The 10,000-nt window shown below is 38.6% G+C and overlaps 1 protein-coding gene across 2 annotated transcripts in view; it reads right to left on the reverse strand.

Moving 5' to 3' along the window:
- The window catches only part of LOC133634240 (receptor-type tyrosine-protein phosphatase delta-like), a 643,216-nt gene that overhangs the window by 402,182 nt on the left and 231,034 nt on the right, over positions 1–10,000 (reverse strand). The window contains exon 1 of one of the 2 annotated variants that reach the window (XM_062027360.1): positions 6,232–6,261. The exons of the other annotated variant lie outside the window; for it this stretch is intronic. The gene's annotated coding sequence lies outside the window, so the exon portion shown is untranslated. Of the gene's footprint in view, positions 1–6,231; positions 6,262–10,000 lie in introns of those variants that run through there. 2 annotated transcript variants of the gene reach the window in all.

Here is a 10,000-nt window from a genome sequence, read left to right on the forward strand (position 1 = left end):
CAAAACGGCGCTTGCCAAATCCTCTCATCAGACAAGCATGTTTGATATAAACTGTGGGATTTTTAACAATTACGAATGTTTGTGTCATGTTTGTCCTCCTGCACAAACATTATTGGAACAGAAAATAAATGTTTTTGCACATTATTTAAAAAGCTCCAAGGAGCCAGTAGGGCGGCGCTGAAGAGCCGCATGCTGCTCTAGATCCCCCGTGCTAGTGCTAGTGCTAGGGGTTTTATATCACTGTTATTGTGAGCAAAACTAGCATCCTTATTATAATCCAATATTGTTGAATGTGCTGAAAAAGTTAAAAAGATTAAAATCCTTAGAACGTGTTTTTAAATAACTAAAATAAATAAACACACAGTTAGAAAAAAACACTATTTTACATATTTTGTGTTTCTTTTGCTTCACTGATAATGTTTTAGCATTTCATCTCTTTAAGGGACTTAACTTGAATTGTTTCATGTTTTGCTTTGCACTTCAGCACTTTAACATTTATTTAAACTATAAGTGCATTCCAAATAAATTATATTACTATGTATTATTCCTAGCGGGTGTTCTACTCTTTTGTTGTCCTACTCTTTTCAGAGGTCCAGTCATCAAATCCTCTCATCAGAGAAGCATGTTTAATGTAAACTGTGGGATTTTTAACAATTATGAATGTTTGTGTCATGTTTGTCCTCCTACACAAACATTATTGGAACAAAAAAATAATTTTTTTCCCTCGTCTTTTTCCATTTTTGCACATTTTTGAAAAAGCCCCAGGGAGCCCCATGCTGCTCTAGACCCCCGTGCTAGTGCTAGGGTTTTATATCACTGTTATTGTGAGCAAAACTAGCATCCTTATTATAATCCAATATTGTTGAATGTGCTGAAAAAGTTAAAAAGATTAAAATCCTTAGAACGTGTTTTTAAATAACTAAAATAAATAAACAGTTAGAAAAAAACACTCTTTTACATGTTTTGTGTTTCTTTTGCTTCACTGATAATGTTTTAGCATTTCATCTCTTTAAAGGACTTAACTTGAATTGTTTCATGTTTTGCTTTGCACTTTAGCACTTTAACATTTATTTAAACTATAAGTGCATTCCAAATAAATTCTATTACTATGTATTATTCCTAGCGGGTGTTCTACTCTTTGGTTATCCTACTCTTTTCAGAGGTCCTTGAACGCACCGTGAAACCACCTCCGTCTCGCATTTCTCCGAAAGCTCACATTTGTGCATTCACGCACAGTATAAAAAGTTTGGTGGACAAAACGAGACAAAGAAAGAGCGGCATAAAACACGTCTTTCTGTGGCAGCGTCGGAGAAAGTTGTACATGTGAGCAAACGACGGTGAGTTCAAGGACCGCCGTAATTAGCAGGACAAAACGGCATTCACCAAATCCTCTCATCAAGTGAAGCGTGTTTAATATAAACTGTGGGATTTTTAACAATTACGAATGTTTGTGTCATGTTTGTCCTCCTGCACAAACATTATTGGAACAAAAATAAATGTTTTCCCTCGTCTTTTTCCATTTTCGCACGCTAAAGCGCCCCATGCTGCCCTAGATCCCCCGTGCTAGTGCTAGTGCTAGGGGTTTTATATCACTGTTATTGTGAGCAAAACTAGCATCCTTATTATAATCCCAATATTGTTGAATGTGCTGACCGATTAAAATCCTTTTAAATAACTACAATAAATAAACACACAGTTAGAAAAGAACACCCTTTTACATGTTTTGTGTTTCTTATGCTTCACTGATAATGTTTTAGCATTTTATCTCTTTAAAGGACTAAACTTGAATTGTTTCATATTTTGCTTTGTACTTTAGTACTTTAATATCTATTTAAACGATAAGTGCACTGCATATAAAATCTATTATTATGTATTATTTCTAGCGGGCGATCTACTCTTTGGCTGTCCTACTCTTTACAGAGGTCCTTGAACGCACCATAACACCACCCCTGTTCTACAGCTGGTAGGTTCAATGACACAATTATTATCTTTATTTGCTCAGACAGTAATGTGTTCATATATGTTTACATCAAGATATGACTTTTTTTTTTTTATGGGGAACGATGTTAAAGTCTCTTTTTTTCACGGTAGCGTTCGAGCTAGTCCGTGAGTTCATCAAAGCGAAGTTATCAATTACGGCTTTTCCATCAATTTAATTTAAGACAGTAATGCTAACCAGCATCATTAGCGTTGTTTATAGTCGGTCTGACGCAGACACTCGTAAATGTGTTAGCATGTTAGCTAATGCTAGCATTCCGACAGCACGTACAAATATGCATGAAAACACACCGACAGGGACACTTTAGTAAGTAAGAATTGTTTTAGTTATATTGTAAAACTGACAAACGTTGCTCGGAGTGATGAATGGAGGATCCATACTAGTAGAAACGCTATGGACTACCAGAGAACAAAATGTCAATTTTACTTCCGGTTGAAGGCACTTGCAGTGAGCGAACTAGTCCAAAAGATGGCGCAATAAGACAGACAATTACACGCCATGTCAACGTAATTCCATGAGTTTCATGAAAAGGATTCGCATTATGGTCGTCAGTGAGAGAAAATCCATAAAATGGCCACGCTGTTTTAGTAGAAACTCTATGGACGGCCAGAAGACAGTACTGCACTTCTACTTCCGGTTCAGAGCTTTAAACAGCAGGAAACACTTGCAGGCATTCACCCGGTAACTGCAGTGAGCAAACCCGTCCAAAAGATGGCGCCAAGCACAACATTTCAGCGTCAATGCACGTGTTTCATAACAACTATTCACATTACGGCCGTCAGAGAAGAAAAATCCCGAAATTAGCCGCACCGTTTTTTAAATCGCAGGGCTCAAAGTGTGGGAAAAACGTGTGGAATTTACGTTTTATCAACGTTTCAATTATCTTGGGTTAATAAACTTTAAAGAAAATAGTGATTTTTGTGAAAAAGTGTACCTCTAATTTTGAACAGACACTTTTCCAGTTTATAGAAGCAAAATCAAATGAAAATAAATAAAACACACATTCTTGTATTTCTTACCTTCTTGAGACCTCCTCTTTAGGACCAGCCTTTCTAGATATATAAAGAAGTGTATTTACAACATGAATAATATATACATACTATGCAAATATAAAAAAAGAAAAGCTTTTAGTTAATTTTTTGTTTGTAATTGGTTTTAAATCTTCATTATTTACTTCAAGTTATTACAGTATGTCTCTATATACATGTTTATTTATTTATTTTTATTAATTTTGGCCAAAGGAGGCGCATTTCAATTTCTTACACACACTTGTTATTTCATATGTTGACCATATGTACATTGTATTAACAAAAAAATCCTGACTTTGGAGCAATGTTCACAGACTCTAGTATTTGGCTCTCTATTAGATGCAATGTTATTGATTTATGTCATCACTTGTTCACACCTCCTCATATGGAAGATACTTTTCCTTTTTCATGTCTCAAGAAGGCTGGAAATACAAGAACACACACACACACGCACACACACACACTGATATTACCCAGAATCCTCCCTGCAGTTGTGAGACTTTGTGTGAGATGTAATTGTGTAGTAGCGTAATAGTCCAACACATCATCTCTGGCTGGGAGTAATAACCCGGAGATGTACTCATCGTGATCGGCAAACAAACAATAAGAGTAAAAGCGGGAGACGGGCTGGATGAGGATTTGCTGTACGCCATGTTTTTATTGTTGTTTGTGCGCGGCATAATTACACAGCAGCACTCCAAAGTCGCACTTTAACCACCAGAAGCTTCTTTTATTGCTGCTCGTCTTCTTACAACCTCGTTTCTTTGGCGGACATTCACTATAAAACACCACTAAAGCTGCACTATGTCATATCTCACAGATAAAATACTCAATATTAAAGCATTAGCCATAATGAGCTTTTTTTTTTAAAAAGTATACTTAATTATTTAATACAGATGAATTAATTAAAAAAAATGTTTTGCTAATGTTCGTCAATTGCTTAGCGTTAGCATGCTAATTTGCTAGGCATTCACCTTAGTCGTACAACTTGGTGTTTGGCACGTGCTAACTGTTAGCAGGCTAATGTTGGCAAGCTAACATTAACATGCTACCATCAGATTGTTTACTTTTTTTTTACTAATTTTGCAGGTGTAAACCTCAGAGTCATATAACTTGGTGTTTGGCTCATGCTAACTGCTAGCAGGTTAGTGCTAGCATGCTAACATTAACATGCTACCATCTGATTGTTTACTTCTTTAACTAATTTCGCTTGCGTAAACCTCAGAGTCATATGACTTGGTATTTAGCTCATGCTGTTAGCAGGGTAGTGCTAGCATGCTAGCATTAACATTCTAACTTTTCTTTAACTAATTTTGCGGGCGTAAACATCAGAATCATACAACTTGGTATTTGGCTCACGCCTGTTCGCCGGCTAGTGCTAGCATGCTAACATCAACATGCTAGCATTAGCATGCTAACTTTTCTTTAACTAATTTTGTGGCCGTAAACATCAGAATCATACAACTTGGTATTTGGCTCACGCCTGTTCGCCGGCTAGTGCTAGCATGCTAACATCAACATGCTAGCATTAGCATGCTAACTTTTCTTTAATTTTGCGGGCGTAAACATCAGAATCATACAACTTGGTATTTGGCTCACGCTGTTCGCCGGCTTGTGCTATCATGCTAGCATTAGCATGCTAGCATCAGCATGCTAGCATTAGCATGCTAACTTTTCTTTAACTAATTTTGCGGGCGTAAACATCAGAATCATACAACTTGGTATTTGGCTCATGCCTGTTCGCCGGCTACTGCTAGCATGCTAACATCAACATGCTAGCATTAGCATGCTAACTTTTCTTTAACTAATTTTGTGGGCGTAAACATCAGAATCATACAACTTGGTATTTGGCTAACGCCTGTTCGCCGGCTAGTGCTAACATGCTAGCATCAACATGCTAGCATTAGCATGCTAACTTTTCTTTAATTTTGCGGGCGTAAACATCAGAATCATACAACTTGGTATTTGGCTCCCGCTGTTCGCCGGCTTGTGCTATCATGCTAGCATTAACATGGTAGCATTAGCATGCTAACTTTTCTTTAACTAATTTTGCGTGTGTAAACATCAGAATCATACAACTTGATATTTGGCTCATGCCTGTTCGCCGGCTTGTGCTAGCATGCTAGCATTTACATATTAGCATTAGCATTCTAGCATTAGCATGCTAGCATTAGCATGCTAACTTTTCTTTAACTAATTTTGCGTGCGTAAACATCAGAATCATACAACTTGGTATTTGGCTCGCGCCTGTTTGCCGGCTTGTGCTAGCATGCTAGCATATTTATGCTAGCATTAGCATTCTAGCATTAGCATGCTAATTTTTTTTTAACTAATTTTGCGGGCGTAAACATCAGAATCATACAACTTGGTATTTGGCTCACGCTGTTCGCCGGCTTGTGCTATCATGCTAGCATTAGCATGCTAGCATCAGCATGCTAGCATTAGCATGCTAACTTTTCTTTAACTAATTTTGCGGGCGTAAACATCAGAATCATACAACTTGGTATTTGGCTCACGCCTGTTTGCCGGCTTGTGCTAGCATGATAGCATTTACATCCTAGCATTAGCATTCTAGCATTGGCATGCTAACTTTTTTTTAACTAATTTTACGGGCGTAAACATCAGAATCATACAACTTGGTATTTGGCTCACGCCTGTTCGCCGGCTTGTGCTAGCATGCTAGCATTAACATGCTAGCACTAGCATGCTGACTTTTCTTTAACTAATTTTGCTGGCGCAAACATCAGAATCATACAACTTGGTATTTGGCTCACGCCTGTTAGCAGGCTAGTGCTAGCATGCTAACATCAACATGCTAGCACTAGCGCACTTTCTTTAGGACTCAGACTTGAACTTTAGCAGTCAACAGGAGATTTTTAACCACTTAAAAACATTTTTAAAAGCAGAGGAATAAAGTGTAAATCACACTAAGAAGGACTAATCCATGCCTTGGTCTACAGCAGGCTGGACTACAGTCACGGTCTTCTCACCGGACTCTCTAAACTGGTTGTAAATTAGAATCCAGAATGCTCCTGCTCGAGTCCTGACTAGAAGCAGGAAACACGACCATATTAGGCCAGTGCCGAGGACTTCCTGTTTCTCAGAGAACAGACTTTGTGTCTAATATGTGATATTTGTAAATAATGTGTAAATGAAGATACTTGTCAGTGTGAAGTGAAGACAAAGAGCGGCTAAATGTCCTACCTTCTGCAGAAGCACTTGAACACGTCACACTGTGGAGAGAAAGGAGAACAGTTTTAATGGAAAGTCAGCGTGGATGCGAGCACAAGATGTGAGACTAATCAAACAATCAAAAAAGGTGTTTTGAGGATTGGATTGAAGCAAAGTCGCCCGTTGACTTTTTCTCCCTCAAATCAAAAAGTGAAAGTGAAATAATAACGTGATGAAATGCTAACAAGCAGGCTAATACAACCTTCCATGATAGCGTGCTATTGGTGACAAGCTATAGTTTTATGCTAGCACTTTGGACAATTTTGCATGTTTTAACTTAAAAATCATGGATTTTGGTACTTGGCGTCATCTTGTAAGTATGCTAACATTTAATGGTAGAACATTGATGAATGGATGAACGTTTTGGTACTTGATGCCATTTTGTAAATATGGAAACTGTTTCCATGATAGCATGCTATTGGTAGCAAACTATAGTTCTATGGTAGCACTTTGGCATATTTTTGCGTGTTTTAACTCAAAAACCATTGCAAATCATTGCCTATTTTGCATGTTTTAACTTAAAAATCATGGATTTTGGTACTTGGCGTCATCTTGTAAGTATGCTAACTGTTTCCATGTGCCATCCATCCATCCATCCATCCATCCATCTTCTTCCGCTTATCCGAGGTGGGGTCGCGGGTACAGCAGCCTAAGCAGAGAAGCCCAGACTTCCCTCTCCCCAGCCACTTGGTCCAGCTCCTCCCAGGGGATCCCGAGGTGTTACCAGACCAGCCGGGAGACATAGTCTTCCCAACGTGTCCTGGGTCTTCCCCGTGGCCTCCTACTGGTCGGACATGCCCTAAACACCTCCTTAGGGAGGCGTCCGGGTGGCATCCTGACCAGATGCCCGAACCACCTCATCTGGCTCCTCTCCATGTGGAGGAGCAGCGGCTTTACTTTGAGTTCCTCCCGGATGACAGAGCTTCTCACCCTATCTCTAAGGGAGAGACCCGCCACCCGGCCGAGGAAACTCATTTCAGTACCCGTGATCTTGTCCTTTCGGTCATAACCCAAAGCTCATGACCATAGGTGAGGATGGGAACGTAGATCGACCGGTAAATTGAGAGCTTTGCCTTCCGGCTCAGCTCCTTCTTCACCACAACGGATCGATACAGCGTCCGCATTACTGAAGACGCCGCACCGATCCGCCTGTCGATCTCACCATCCACTCTTCCCTCACTCGTGAACAAGACTCCCAGGTACTTGAACTCCTCCACTTGGGGCAGGGTCTCCTCCCCAACCCGGAGATGGCACTCCACCCTTTTCCGGGAGAGAACCATGGACTCGGACTTGGAGGTGCTGATTCTCATCCCAGTTGCTTCACACTAAAATAAATGATAAATGGGTTATACTTGTATAGCGCTTTTCTACCTTCAAGGTACTCAAAGCGTTAATGCACGCTTTGTTTTGGTTTGTCAGACAGACCTTCAAAGTAGGATCTATCGCATGACTCCGTTTCACCAATCAAACACAGTCACTGGTGACGTTTCACCAATCAAATACAGTCACTGGTGACGTTTCACCAATCAAATACAGTCACTGGTGACGTTTCACCAATCAAATACAGTCACTGGTGACGTTTCACCAATCAAATACAGTCACTGGTGACGTTTCACCAATCAAATACAGTCACTGGTGACGTTTCACTCCGTTTCACCAATCAAACAGAGCCAGGCGGTCACGTGATTTCAGCGGCAACAAGCTTAAGCTTACATGAACTCAACGTCAAATTTGAGGAAGCACATGGCGGTAAGTATGGACAGTACCAAAACAACCGATTTTATAACAGGATTGTACAGCAATAATTTGTTTCCCCTTATCATAAAACCTACCAGAATAACAGTAGACTTTGCCACACTGATAGATAACATTTTCACCAATCAACCTGAGAATCAAATAACAGCAGGACTACTACTCAATGACATAAGTGATCATCTACCTGTATTCAGTATTTTACACAATTTCTTTGATCAGAGAGGGACCAAAAAAGCAGTTCAATATAGATTTGTTAGACACCAAACACCAGAAACTATGGCAGCTTTTAAGTCTGAGTTATGTGCTCAAGACTGGAGGAGGTTTACACCTCCACAGACCAGGATGAGGCATATGAACATTTTCCCAACATTTTTATAACACTGTATGATAAGCACTGTCCAATGAAGAAACATGACATTAAGGACAGCACTGGTAAGGACAAACCGTGGATCACAAAGGGACTATTGAAGTCCTGCAAAAAGAAAAATGATCTTTACAGAAGACATTTCAAGCACAGAACCAAAGAAACTGAACACAAATATAAAACGTATAAAAATAAGTTAACACAAATAATAAAGCACAGCAAAAGAACATATTACTGTAACCTAGTAGAACAACATCAAAATAGCATCCAGGGTACGTGGAAAGTTTTGAATGGTATCATTAAAAAAAACATGACAAATAAGGAACATCCAAGCTATTTCATAGAAAATAATCAAACTAGAAATGACCCTAAGGAAATAACGGATGCTTTTAACACCTTCTTTGTGAACGTTGGACCTAATTTAAAACAGTGTCAAATTTAATGAACATACCATTCAAAGCAACTTAGAATCGTTTTTTATTTCCCCCGTCCATGAAAGTGAAATCACAGAAATTGTAAATTCTCAGAAAAACAAGAAGTCAACAGACTGCTGTGACTTGGACTTTTCTCTGATCAGGGAAATTGTTGATTTTATAGCTGTTCCCTTCACTTATATATGTAATATTTCTTTTATAAAAGGTGTTTTCCCAAAGAAAATGAAAACGGCAAAAGTTATTCCCATCTACAAAAGTGGAGATAAGCATCAGTTCATCAACTATAGGCCTATTTCTTTACTTTCACAATTTTCAAAAATCCTTGAAAAATTGTTTGTGTCAAGATTAGACAGTTTTATTGATAAGCATCACTTGCCAAGTGAACACCAATACGGCTTTCGACCAAACAGGTCCTCTTCCATGGCAGTGATGGAACTAGTTGAGGAGGTAACCACTGCAATTGATAAGAGGGAGTTTGCTGTTGGCCTTTTTATTGACCTGAGCAAGGCCTTTGACACCATCCATCACACATTGCTTTGAAACAAAATGCAGAGGTATGGTGTCAGAGGTCTTGCTCATGATTGGTTGAAAAGTTATCTTGGTGGCAGAGAACAGTACGTGCATATGAATAATGTAGATTCAGATAACAAGATTATAACACATGGAGTACCCCAAGGTTCTGTACTGGGACCAAAATTGTTTTTATTGTACATTAATGATATCTGCAAAATCTTTAAAAAACTCAAATGTATTCTCTTTGCTGATGATACAAGTCTGTACTGTTCTGGGCAAGACCTTGGCCAACTCTTAGGGACTGTAGAGAGTGAACTCCATATACTAAACCAATGGTTTGATGCCAATAAACTATCAATCAACCTAAATAAAACAAAATATATAATTTTTGGAAATAGGAAAAATAACAAACAGTGTCATATAAGAATTGATGATATGGAGATAGAAAGGGTGTATTCAACAACATTTTTGGGAATCCATATAAATGATAAATTAAATTGGAAACTGTGCATAAATATACTTAAGACAAAGATGGCAAAAAATATTGCTATGTTACATAAAATCAAAAACTCTGTAAATCAAAAGGCTCTTATCATGTTATATAATTCTTTTGTACTCCCTTATCTTAATTATTGTGTCGAAATCTGGGGTAACAATTACAAAACAAACATTAAAT

Source organism: Entelurus aequoreus, linkage group LG18 (genome assembly GCF_033978785.1).
Source record: "Entelurus aequoreus isolate RoL-2023_Sb linkage group LG18, RoL_Eaeq_v1.1, whole genome shotgun sequence".
Taxonomy (NCBI): domain Eukaryota; kingdom Metazoa; phylum Chordata; class Actinopteri; order Syngnathiformes; family Syngnathidae; genus Entelurus; species Entelurus aequoreus.